Raw genomic sequence first — 12,418 nt, forward strand, 5'->3', positions numbered from 1 at the left:
CTGGAAGGAAGGGGATTGTAATGGACGTGTTACAGTGAACAAATAAATAAACAAATAAAATCAAACCACTAAAAACTAGGTTGGTGGGGTTGGGGATTTAGCTCAGTGGTAGAGCGCTTGCCTAGCAAGCGCAAGGCTCTGGGTTCGGTCCCCAGTTCCGAAAAAAAGAAAAGAGAAGAAAACAAAACAAAACAAAACAAAACAAAAAACCTAGGTTGGTGTGGGACATAAAACCATGCCAGGAAGTTTGGTAAGGTAGAACAGGTTGAGACCTGGAAACTTGGTGGGCACACACCTGAGGTTTAGGTGACTCCCAGGTCCCTGCCAGACTCCTGACTTAGAACACCGGCCCTGTTTCTCACACAAACGAGAAGTGACCACAGGTCATGTAGACCCAAAGCAGAGTTCTCCATGCTAATGAGGTACCTAGGGACCCAGAGGGCTTAGCCCATAAGCTTCCTTCCCAGACATTCCTCCCTGCAAAAGGTATTTAATCTGAGAAGTGGGGTATGGCTTTACACATCCATTGTCCTCCATGACAATAAACATTTGGAACCGTAGACTGGCTCTTTTCACCAACATCTGCCATGAGGAGTCATGAAGATCTTCGCCTATAGAGCAACTGCCTAATTTCTTGTAGAAGGCCTCTCTGCACTCCTGAGCCACCACAGCCACCAAGACTGCCACTGCTGCCCCACCCCCTGCCCTAGGCTAGATGCTATCCCTAGTCATCACCCCCTCTTCCTCGCCCCAATTCTGTTCTCTGCTCTTTTGGGACTCACAGGCCTGGGGACCTCTGAACCAGCTCAAGTTTCCCACACTGAAGACTGTACTTGCCCATCCCTGAAACAGTGCTTCCCTATGGTTCAGGACCCGCCCTGACTGTGGCTCCACTAATGATAAGCACAGTCAAACTCCCAGCTTTCCACCTCCCATGTCCATCATGTCCGGTGATGGAGGGGATGCGTGCCCACAACCTTACAGATTAGTACGTGTAGAAAAAGGAAACTTGATCCTTTTACCCTGCATAGAAATAAGATCTAAATGAATCAACGACTTCAATGTAAAACCTGAAGCTATGAAACCACTAGAAGAAAATCTACAGAGTACAACACATACCCATAGACCTCTTTAAGTCGCACCTCTGTGGTTCAGCAAGTAAGGCCAACGAATGACAAATGGGGATTTATGAAACCAAAAACCTTTTAAGGGAGTCAGTCAGCTGAGTGAAGAGATAGCCTACAGATTGGAGAGAATCTTTGTCAGCTATATCTCTAACAGGAATTCATATCTAGAATACACTAAGAGCTCAAAACCACCAAAATATTAAGGGAACGATCTAATTTTTTGAAAGCAGACTGAGGATCTGAACAGAGGGATCTCAAAAACAAATCAAAACGAAATACCACAAATGGCTAATAAACACTTTAAAAATGTTAAACAACTAGACCTCACATATAGGTGGTTTTTGTTAAAGTAATAATGATGTAGGCTAAAGTCCTGGGTGTATGTGACTTTGCAAAGTCTTCATTCTTCCACTGAGGCTCTGCCTGAGCATCTCAAACAGAGCTGTTTTCAGTACTGATATCCTGTTGCTCTATGCCTTGCGAGCTAGACTTTTACCTCATGCATTGTACTTCTATTAGGGGACATCCACTGATAGGGAGGGTAACTTCATGCCCCACCCAAACCTCTTATCTGACAGTGGTAAAAAGTCCTTGTGTTTCTCCATGAGGAGCCCTTACACACCTGGATACTTCCTACTTTCTTCTGAGCACTTTTTTCTCCTAATCTCATTTTTAAGCCTACATTAAAATGAATTTATAACATATCCAGCTCTTCTAGCTCTAAAATTATTTTTTGTACTAAAGCCATGTACTCTAAGACTAGGAGCACTAACTCTCAGGCTAAGGTGGGTACCTATGCATCCTTTATTTGTATGCACCAAATACTGACATTTCTACTGAAATCAGGGATGTGGGAATAGTACTCACTCTCTCCTGTTCCACATAGTGTTTGAAGTCTTAGTTAAAATTAGACAAGAGAAATGAAAGGGTTACGTAGAGAAAGAAGCCAAATTATCTCTACCTGCAGATGACATGTTCCTATATACAAAATGCCCTAAAGACTCTACCAGAAAAACTATTAAAACAGATAAGCACCTTCACAAAGTAGCTTCACAAACTCATTATACAAAAATCAGTAGCCTTCCTCTACACCAACATTGAGCATAGGAAGAGAGAAACCAGGAAAGCAATCCCATCCAGAGTAGCTTAAAAGCCACTCTGAAATAGGCCTTTCCCAAGAAGTGAAAGACTCTACAGAGAAAAATTCCAAGCACTGAAGAGAACTATTGAAGAAGAAAATACAAGATGAAGAGAGCTCCCATGCCCGTAGATTGGTGGAACCAATATTTTAGATAATAGATTTCCAAAAGGTGATTTTCAGATTCAATGCATCCCCATCAACACTCAATGATATTCCCCACAGAAATAGAAATATCAATCCTGAAATCTATATGGAAACGCAAAACATACTGAATAGCCAAGGGAATCTTTGTAGAAATAGCAATGGACGTATCATAGAGCCTCATTTTAAATTATCCTCCGGAACAACGGTAACAAAAACAGCATGGTCCTGACACAAAGCTAGGCACAGAATCCAAAAGAAGACCCAGAAATAAATCCAAACAACCATAGCGACTTGACAGTTTTTTAAAGACATCAAAAGTCTTTATGTGTAGAGGGCAACTTGAGGGAGTAGGTTCATCCTCCCATCAAGTGGGTATGTAGTTCCAACCCAGAAGAATCTAACTCCTGTCACCAGGATTTGTGGGAGGTGCCCTTACCAGCTGAGCCATCTTGCTGGCCAAAGAATATGGGGAAAACAGAATGTTCCCATGTAAATGGACAAAAGTTCATGCAGATATCTTACCTTGCACAAAAACCACTTCAGACTATCCATATGAGACCTCCATATGAGACCTAAAACTTTGAAACTGCTAGAAGAAAACAAAACCAAAGCCTTTCAAGATACAGGCACAGACAAGGATTTTCTGAAAAGATCTCCATTGGCTCAGTGAGTAATTCTGAGAATTGACAGTGGGAAGTTATGCTATTTGAAGCATTTCACTCAGCAAAGGAAACAACAAGGTGGAGAGAAAGTCCACACAATGAGAGGAAGTCTTCTCAAACAGACTGTTCTCAAAAACAAGGTACAGCCAATTAGACACATGGAAAAATGCTCAGCGTCTTTTATCCCTTGGGATAATCCAAATTAAAGCTACCTTCAGATCCCCCTCCCACTAATCAGAAGAGGTAGCATCATCAAAGCATACAAAGGAGCTCTAGGGAGGGTGCTGGGTGAGAGAGAGGGAACTCTTAACTGCTGCTAGTGGGAAAGTGAACTAGTCAAGCCACTATGGAAACTGGTGTGAAGGGGCCTTAGGAAACTAAAAATGGGAACCAGACAATGGGTTGGCTAATTAAGAGCACTGGCTGCTCTTCCAGAGGACCCCAGTGTTGATTCCCAGCACCCACATAGTGGCCCGCAACCATCTGCAACTCCAGTTCCCAGGGATTGAACACCCTCGTCTGACCACCATAGGCATCAGGCTTGCTTGGTGTGCACAAATGCATTCAGGCAAAACATTCATACAACCACTGAGGGCCAGAAAGGCTAAGCCCGGGTTGCTATAAGATTTACGGTAGTGAAAAATGGGCCTTTGAAGCCCTGTTCAGAGTTGTGAGTCACTGGTTAAAGAAGTTATAAAACTTAAAAGGATAGTAAAATTCTATTGTACACCTAAACTTGGTATAGCAAAGAAAAGAAAAGGTCATCATGGCTGGAGAGATGGCTCAGTAAGGTTAAGAGCACTGGCTGTTCTTTCAGAGGACCAGGGTTCAACTCTTAACACCCAGATGGTGGCCCACATCTTTGCAAGTCCAATTCCAGAGGCCTGGAGTCTTTGCATGCTTCAGGTGCACAAGTAGCATTGGTAGTCAAAACAGGCATGTAAAATATAATGCATTGTGGAATAGGAATGTATACACATAAAATAGAACTTAAGGGGAAGGAGGAGGAGGAGGAAGAGGAAGAAGAGGAAGAGGAAGAGGAGGAGAAAGAAGAAGAGGGGCAGAAAGTGCCCTGTGGCATAACCGTGCCACATACAGAAAACAGGGTTTTATTCCTCAGCTCTCTTTTTGATGGGAGCTTCATGCTCTCATCACTTGTGGCAGAGAGAAGGAAAATAAATGTGTACAAGAACCCTGTTCTAAAATAAAACCACCCATAGCAGTAACCTTGAAAGATGACTTCAAGAGCCTCTCCCTCCCACCTTGACGTTTTAATGGGGTCGGCAGTTTGAGCTTCTTTGTAATGGAAACCAGAAGAACTCTTAAAGGAAAAGGCCACAAGAGCAGGCCCAGCAGCTTTTGTGTCTAACTGTATCAGCTCCGTCTCAGCAAATGGCAAAGTTGCCCGACAGGCAATTACTGCTGTTCCTAATTGCTTCTATCAAACCCGGCTGTTGGAAATACCTAGTGCCCCCATACCCAGGCATGCTTCAGCCAACCCGATTTTCTTGGCTTTGGTTAATGCTCTATTTTTGGCACACTGGATGCTGTCTGGCAATTGAGTCCATTCAGACGTGTTAAACTTTCCAAAGACCCTCTTTGATCAATGCCAGAAGATGATCTAATTAGGTTCTGTCTTAAGGAGAAAAATGGCAAAGCACAATGTCTCCTGTGTTCTTTGTCAGGGCCCCGAGAGAGAGGATGAAAGCTCCTTCAGAGCTCTGCCCATAGCTGTCCACAGAGAAATGGGTATTTGTACAGGAAACTATGGATGCCCCAGGGAAAGGATGAATTTTGATTTTAAAGTAAGTACACTCTGGCATATTGCTCAATGTAGGAAGCAAAAATTTTAGCAATATTTTATTAGTTCTCTGAAAGCGCTATACAATGTATTTTGAGCACACACGCGCACACACACACGAAAAATCTCCCCTTATCTCCCTCTTCATCCTCTTATCTTTTCCAATCCAACTTTGAGAGATCTCCATCTTTTCCCCTTTCCCCATGAAGTCCAGTTGGTGTTACTCAGCTAGTCTTGAGAGTGAGGCCTGTCCTGGCATATGGTCAACTATCAGTGGTGACATCGTTGAGGCAAATTGACTCCATTTCCCCAGCAGCTTTCCGATGCCAAGAGCTCCTCAGCTGTGGAAGAGTTCATAGCCATCTTTACCACTCTATGTGGGGAATTTTGGCCAGAGCTCGCACAAACCTTGTGCATGCTTTCACAATCACTGTGAACTCAAATGTACAACTGCCCTGTTCTGTTTGGAGAACACTTTTTCCCTGATGGGAAACAACCTCACAATCTTCCTGCTTCAAGTTTTGTTTTTTTCTTTTTTAATTTAAAATCTTTCCAATGTGATTAAATTACAGCTCCTGTTATTTCCCTCCACCATGTTTTAAAGTGTTCACTGGTGCGAGTACCTCGATCAGGTTGAACATGAGCTAGGCTTTCTAGTGCATCTCTTCAACTCATTCTCCAAGAACCGGCAGCAATTCACTTTCAAAACTGTACCTCCACTAAAGGGTTACTTTACAGTGGGATCTCAGGTACTACAGAAAGAAAAATCTAGACGGAGCTGGTGTTTTCTATGACCAGATATTGTAGAATTAGTGCAAACCAGTCGCTATAAAGATGAATAGAAACATGACAAACTGTGGAGAGGAAGTAGGATATGATATCAGAGTTATTACAGTACTGAACATGTCATTTTCAATAAAAACGATCATGTATGCAAAGGAACGGGAAAGTAAGGCGGACGCACAGAATGAATATAAACTCTCCCCGAGGAGTCTGACACTGTGGTAACTAAAGACTGTAAAGCCACTGTCCTATAAACAGAATCCCATGATAAAAACCATGCAAAAAGTGAAGAAAATATGAAAAACGATGCCTTTCGAGTGGAGAATAGCTACAAAGGAATATTTGTAAACATTCTGGAAACTCTGGAGTTAAAGCGTAAAACCACTAAAGTGAATTCAACTGGTACTACTTGCACAAATATGTCGCGCCCAACCTCGACCAGCAAGGAAGACACGACCAGCGAAGATCTTCTTCAGGCAGTTTTACTCAGGAACCTTGATACAATCTTCTAATCCCGGGGAATCCCCGCACCACACTTAAATAGCTAGCGCTGGCCAATCCTAGCAAGCCACGTGGGGATAGCGGATAGGTTGTATCTATGCGGAAGCGACCAGGCCAAGCAGGAACAGCCAAATAAGGACTTGTTTTTAGCGGAAGGCAGAAACAGGACTTGTTTTTCACAAGGAGCGGTAGGCGGAAACCGGCGCCATCTCTGGGGCGCAGGACCTCGCAGCTCCCTACACAAGTAGGTCCAAAAACCCAACCCTAATCCTACCCCTCACATGAACTTGCACCCTTGGCTGAGGAGCGATGGGCAGTTGGTGGCTGCTAGGAGAAGCTGAATTGGATTTCTTTCAAACAAAGTCCCTGCTTGGTAACCCACACTCTCATAGATGGTCCTTCTAGGATAAAGCCTCTGCTAGGTTACCAGTATTCTTGTAGACAATCCTTCTAGGAAAAAGGCCCTACTAGGCTACCCATGCTCTCACAGATGGTCCTTGACCCATGTATATACAGACAGCAGGAAGTAGTAAGTAGACTCTGCAAATTAAAACCAACAGCATAAAGACAGCACAACATTGAGAAGGAAAAATGGGGGAGTAAGGGTAGATGAGAAAATGGAGACAAGGAGTGGTGATTAGATTTAATCAAGACACATTCTGTGCACTTCAAAATTCCCAAACAATAAAAAAAATGGGGTGTGGAGGTGGAGTTCCACAAGAAGAGGACAAAATTATATTTCATTTATTAGAAGAAATTTACAGCTAACTGGAATGTCAATCTATTGATGTCAACTTCTTGGAGAAAAGAAAGGAGAAAGGTTTTTTTCAAAATGAACAGACTCTCAAAAATATATGAGAGCCATAAAGCTTACCAATATCAACAAAATAGAAACCTTGGTGGGTGCAGTCAGTGGGGGGAGAAAAAGAAAGGAATAGAAGAATATAGATAAAGAAATAATAACCTAAGCTACTCAAATGAATTAAGAAAACCACACTAATCTGCATATTCAAAATTCATACATACATTGAAGAGGAAAAGAAGAGATCATGTTATTTGAAAGGTTCAAAAGACTGTGAAAAGATACAAATTAACTTTCAAAAAGTGTTGAAAGGAAAGACTCCCTTTAGATTCAAGCACACACCTAGGTTAAAATGAACATCACCTAAAATAAACACGGTGCAAATAATAAAAAAAAAACATATAACTGGGAAATGGGAAATATGGATGACTGTACTAAAGTCAGAGAAAATAGACTTTAAAGAAAAAAAATGTTATCCAAAAGATAATTGCATAATGACAAAAGTGCCAGTCTATAAGGAAAGGTATAATTATTATAAGCATAACAAAGAGCATGAAGTACATTTTATTTAAAAAAAATCTGTCAAAAAACAAAGGAGAAAAATGACAATAGCATTATTTGGAGACTTGAACAGTCTAAACTCATTAGACTACAAAGAAAACTAAAAGGAAGTAGATTTCTTGAACGGCACTGTAAACTAGATGTGTTAATGTATATCTGTAAAGTACCCCCCTCGACAGTGCCAGAATATTCTTCTCAAGTCCTCGTGGAACATTTTCTGAAGTAGTTTAAGGGGCGCCAAACCAAGCCCAACATGTTTACAGGTGAAGTCATGCAAAATTCGTTTCCTAAACATGATGGAATCAACTTGGAAATCAATAATGGGAGAAGAGTTGAGGAATTTACAAATGTGTGAAAATCAAGACACACATTTCTACGTAAGTGGGTTGGCCACTGGGCCAGACAAAAATGTCAGAGAGAATTGGAGAACTGAGTTAGAGGAAAATATGCCCTACCATAACTCATGTGTGATCAGAGGGAGAGTTTACCTGCCAGTGAATATACTAAAAATAAATATCTTAAATCAAAAGTGTAAACTGTTACCTTAAGAAACAGAAAAAGAAAGAAAGAAAAAAAGAAAGGAAAAAGATCAGACAAAATCCAAAGGTACCAGAAGGAAAATTAGAAGGAGGGATAATTCATTTCATAAAAACTAGAATTAGAAAGACAGAGTACAGAATAGAAATAAAATACAGAAAAAAAAAAATCAATCAACCAAAGTTGCTTCTTTGAAATTAAAACTAATAAATAATTAGCACGTCTGACCTGAGCAAACAAAGAGACCATATTCAAGTTAGAAAACTCTGGAAAGAAAATTGTTGATAACAAACAAAGACATAAAAGCATTGAAAACGGAATTGTGGTAGTCAGAATGAGAATGTCCCCCATAGGCTTAGATATTTGAACCCTTATTCCCAAGTTGGTGGTGCTGTTTGGGGCGGTTGTAGAACCTTTGGGGAGGTGGAGCGTTGAGATGGAAGTTGCATCCCTGGGTGTTTATGATCTCAACCAACATGCAGTTTTCTTTCTCTGCTTTGTTCTTGAATGTGAAGATGTGAGCGCCCAGCTTCTTGCTCCCGCCATCATGCCTGCCACTTACAGCCTTCCCTTCGTGCCACGATGTACTCATTCTTCCGGAACTGTAAGCCCAAGTAAACCTTTCCTTCTAGAAGTTGAATCGGTACCTAAAACAGAAGTTAGTACTGGAGAGGGGGCTGTTGCCATGAAGAACCTGTCCATGTATTTACATATATATATATATATATATATATATATATATATATATATTTTTTTTTTTTTTGGAAGGATGTGGAAAGCTTTGGAACTTGGAACCAGATAATAGTTGAATGCTGGATGTAAGCAGAGCTTTCACGGCCATCCTAATAGGAGCCTATAAGATAACCACGCTGAGAGCAACGTTGACTATGGAGGCCCAGCTCAAGGCATTTCAGACGGGAACAATACTGACAACAGGACTAGAGGCTGTTCCTGTGAGAGTCTGGCAAACAAAGATCTGGCTGCCTTCAACCTTGGTTCTCAGTACTTGCCTGAGTCAAGCCTTTAAATTGATGGACTACTTTCTTTGGCAGAAGACAGGGTAACCTTGAATCTGTGGTGCTGCTTTTGGTAATGCTTATGCTGATTTGCAATAAAAAAAAAGGGCAAGTGGATCAGAAAGAAATAAAGCTGTTTGGAGAGAAAAAGAGCATTAAAAGGCTTAGAGTTATAGAGGAGGCTTGCGCTGGAAGAGAGGTTAAGGAAATTAGCACCCTCTAGGAGAGACTGATCTTCACTGGAACAAAGGATAGGTGCCCTCAGGGCAAGACTCCACCCAGCTGAGCTTCCAACTTAGGAAAAGGAAAAGGCCTAAGGAATGTTCTAAACCTAGAAAATCACAGCAAACAAAATCTGCTGCTATTGCGGTTATGGGATTCAGGGTCCACCCCAACTTGGCAGCTGTACGTGGTAGTGTCGTCCATGTGGTATTGGCTTTAGAGGCTGAAAAATGTAAGAGCGAAGGGGTCATGGATTCTCTGTTTTCAGGGAGCTACTGAAGCCAGGCAACATGTGGCTGGGGAGTCCCTTGCATGACAGGCCTGAAAAATTAGAGGCTGTGAGAGACCTGAAGAGCATGAAGCTGTGTAACACTAAGATGTTGGGGATGCTGGAGCCTTGGAATATCTGGCAAGGAGAGCTGCATACAAGGGTGGAACTAACTCAAGACAAAAGAGAGGCACACACTACAGGCAGCAAAGATGGCGGAACAAAGATCAGGGGATTCTTCGACACCATTCAGGGAACTACAGTGTTTGCTAGGCTGAGGTTCAGAATTCCGCACCATATCCCCTTTCCCCCCATTTGAAATAGTGATGTATATTCTGTTCTGCTGCGTGTTGAAAGCATGAAATTTTATTTTTATTTTTACAGAAGCTTACAATTAAGAAATTGTCTTCAGTCTGAGAAGAGTTTTTAGACTTTGGGATTTTAAACAACGTTGAAATTGTGAAAGACCATGGCAACATTTGGAGTTGGACTGAAGCTAAGCGTATCTTGCATTGTGATGTGGCCATGAGCCTTTAGGAGCCAAGGAATGGAATGTGGGGGGTATAAATGAGAATGTCCCCCACAGGCTTGGATGTTTGAATACCTGGTCCCCAGTTGGTGGTGCTGTTTGTTGGGGAGGGGGCTCACGAGAACCAGCCTTTCTAGGGGATGTTTGTTACTGGAGGCTGGCTTTGACGGTTAATATTATATACCATTACTACTTTCCTCTCCCTGAGATAGAAAAGTATGTTTCCAGTTCTAGTTGTGAGCTCTCTCTCTCAGCTTCCTGCTCCAGCTGCCATGTCTGTTACTCATTGCTATGCCTTTCTACCACGATGGACTATTAGCCCTCTGTAAGCCCAAATAAACAGTTCCTTCTATAAGTTGCCTTGGGCATGTTAACAAAAAAGGTAAGTGATAACAGAAATATTATAATCATTTGCACACAAATTACAAGTGAAACTGAAAAAATATCTAGAAAAAATACAAACTAACAGAGACTGAAAAGGAAAAGGCACCCTAAATAGACCTATGGGAAGTAAACAGGATGAATTAGTAATCTAAAAAATAAATCTAAAAGTATTTACATGAGCTGGACACAGTGGCTCATGCTTTTAGTCCCACATTCAAGAGTCAAATGGTTCTCTGTGAGTTCAAAGCCAATCTGAGCTATGTAGCCAACTGTAGGACGGCCAGAGTTACATAGAGAGAACTTGTCTCCAAAAGAGAAATCCTTTCACAAAGAAAATCCCAGGCTCAGATGGCCTCCTTGTTTTAATTCTCGAAGATGTTTCAGAAAAATTAGTGCCAATCTTTTGCACACACTAACGAGATAGAGAAGAGATTGGGTGCACTTTCTAATATTTCCTACAAAGTCACTACTATTTATAATAGTGTAACTGTACAGGTTCAATATCCCCTGTGGACATAAATACAAAAACCTCAGCAAAATCTAGGAAACTAAATCCAACAATATATCTGAATATATTACAAACCATGACGAAGTAGGATTTTTCATGAGAATACAAAGTTGGCTTAACAAGTGAAAATCAATCAATATAACATACCATATTCACAAAATAACACAGCCTAAACCCTCACTTGACCTGGAAAGGGTAATGGCAAAATACTGCATCATTTTATGATGGAGATACCTAACAAACTAGGAATAAAAGAGAATTTTCTCAACATAACAAAATACATCTCTAATACATACATGTGACATTGTCCTTAATAATGGAAGAAAAGTATTTAGGTCACAGTAGTGAAAGGGCAGGACAAAGAAGGGGGAGGGACAGGGGAAAGAGGGAAGGGAGGAAAAGGTGGAAGAGGAAAAGCAAGAGGAAGGAGGAGAGAGGGGAGGAGGGAAAGAGAAAGAGGGGGAAGTGAAAAATGGGGAGGAGGAAGGAAATGAAGGAAAGGGGAGAAGAAGGAATTGACAGAGTGAGTAAATATTAAATTGGTGAAGCAAGATTTCAAGTTATACAGTCAATATGAAAAACACAAACATGTTTTATATGCTATTATGAGCATCCAAAATAAAATTTAAAATTCCATTTTCAAAAGCATCAGAAAGAACAATATATCTAAGAATATTAACAGTATAGTAAAGAAGTGCAGGAAGTACCTTGTTGAAACTGAATGAAGAGGGTGTAAGACAGTGAGGCAATGTGTACTCCCTCATGGTTCGAAAGACCTGAGATGTCAGTATTCTAAGTGTGAAGGATGAAGTTGGGCTTCTCTCTATACCAGCAACAAAGTTAATTCAAGTGAATCATGGATCGTAAAAGTTAAAATGATAAAACTTCTAGAAGAAAATGTAGGAGTAAATCTTTGTAACCTTGGCTTAGGCAAAGCCTTATTGGTTTGACACAAAAGTCCCAAGAGAAAAAAAAAAATTAACTGGGACTTAATCCGAGTCTAAAAAGAAACAAACAGATCCGCGGATCCCGGCCCGCAGCAGCTCTCTGCTCCCAAACCCCGTGGGAGAGAGACCTCACCGCCTGGTCAGGTGGGCACTCCTGAGGCTGCAGAGCGGAGGAGACCACCAACACTGCCCACCCCTGCCCACATCCCTGGCCCAAGAGGCAACTGTATAAGGCCTCTGGGTTCCCGTAGGGGAGGGCCCAGGAGCGGCAGGATCCCTGCGCCTGAGACACCGACGGAACCTGAAGGAAACAGACCGGATAAACAGTTCTCTGCACCCAAATCCCGTGGGAGGGAGAGCTGAACCTTCAGAAAGGTGGACACGCCTGGGAAACCAGAAGAGACTGCACTCTGTGCACATCCAGACGCCAGAGGAAAACACCAAACGTCATCTGGAACCCTGGTGCACGGAGGCTCCCGGAAAGA

At 41.8% G+C, this 12,418-nt stretch overlaps 2 long non-coding RNA genes across 7 annotated transcripts in view; one reads left to right on the plus strand and one right to left on the minus strand.

The window, feature by feature from the left end:
• LOC108352070 (uncharacterized) overlaps positions 1 to 3,090 on the minus strand; it is a 48,009-nt gene extending 44,919 nt beyond the window's left edge. For all 4 annotated transcript variants that reach the window (XR_015631163.1, XR_015631164.1, XR_015631162.1 and 1 more), the window contains exon 1: positions 2,935 to 3,090. This is a non-coding gene — a long non-coding RNA (uncharacterized LOC108352070). The remainder of the gene's footprint in view (positions 1 to 2,934) is intronic.
• A 3,176-nt stretch (positions 3,091 to 6,266) lies between these two features.
• Positions 6,267 to 10,449, plus strand: LOC108352071 (uncharacterized). 3 transcript variants are annotated; one of them, XR_015631166.1, is made up of 4 exons: positions 6,267 to 6,403; positions 8,575 to 8,663; positions 8,828 to 9,148; positions 9,950 to 10,449. It is a non-coding gene; the product is annotated as an uncharacterized LOC108352071 (long non-coding RNA). The 3 variants fall into 3 exon arrangements; XR_015631167.1 differs by having other exon boundaries at positions 8,828 to 9,119; XR_015631165.1 differs by lacking the exon at positions 8,828 to 9,148.
• The last annotated feature ends 1,969 nt before the right edge of the window (positions 10,450 to 12,418 follow it).

This window comes from Rattus norvegicus, chromosome 10 (assembly GCF_021556685.1).
Source record: "Rattus norvegicus strain SHRSP/BbbUtx chromosome 10, alternate assembly SHRSP_T2T, whole genome shotgun sequence".
Taxonomy (NCBI): Eukaryota; Metazoa; Chordata; class Mammalia; order Rodentia; family Muridae; genus Rattus; species Rattus norvegicus.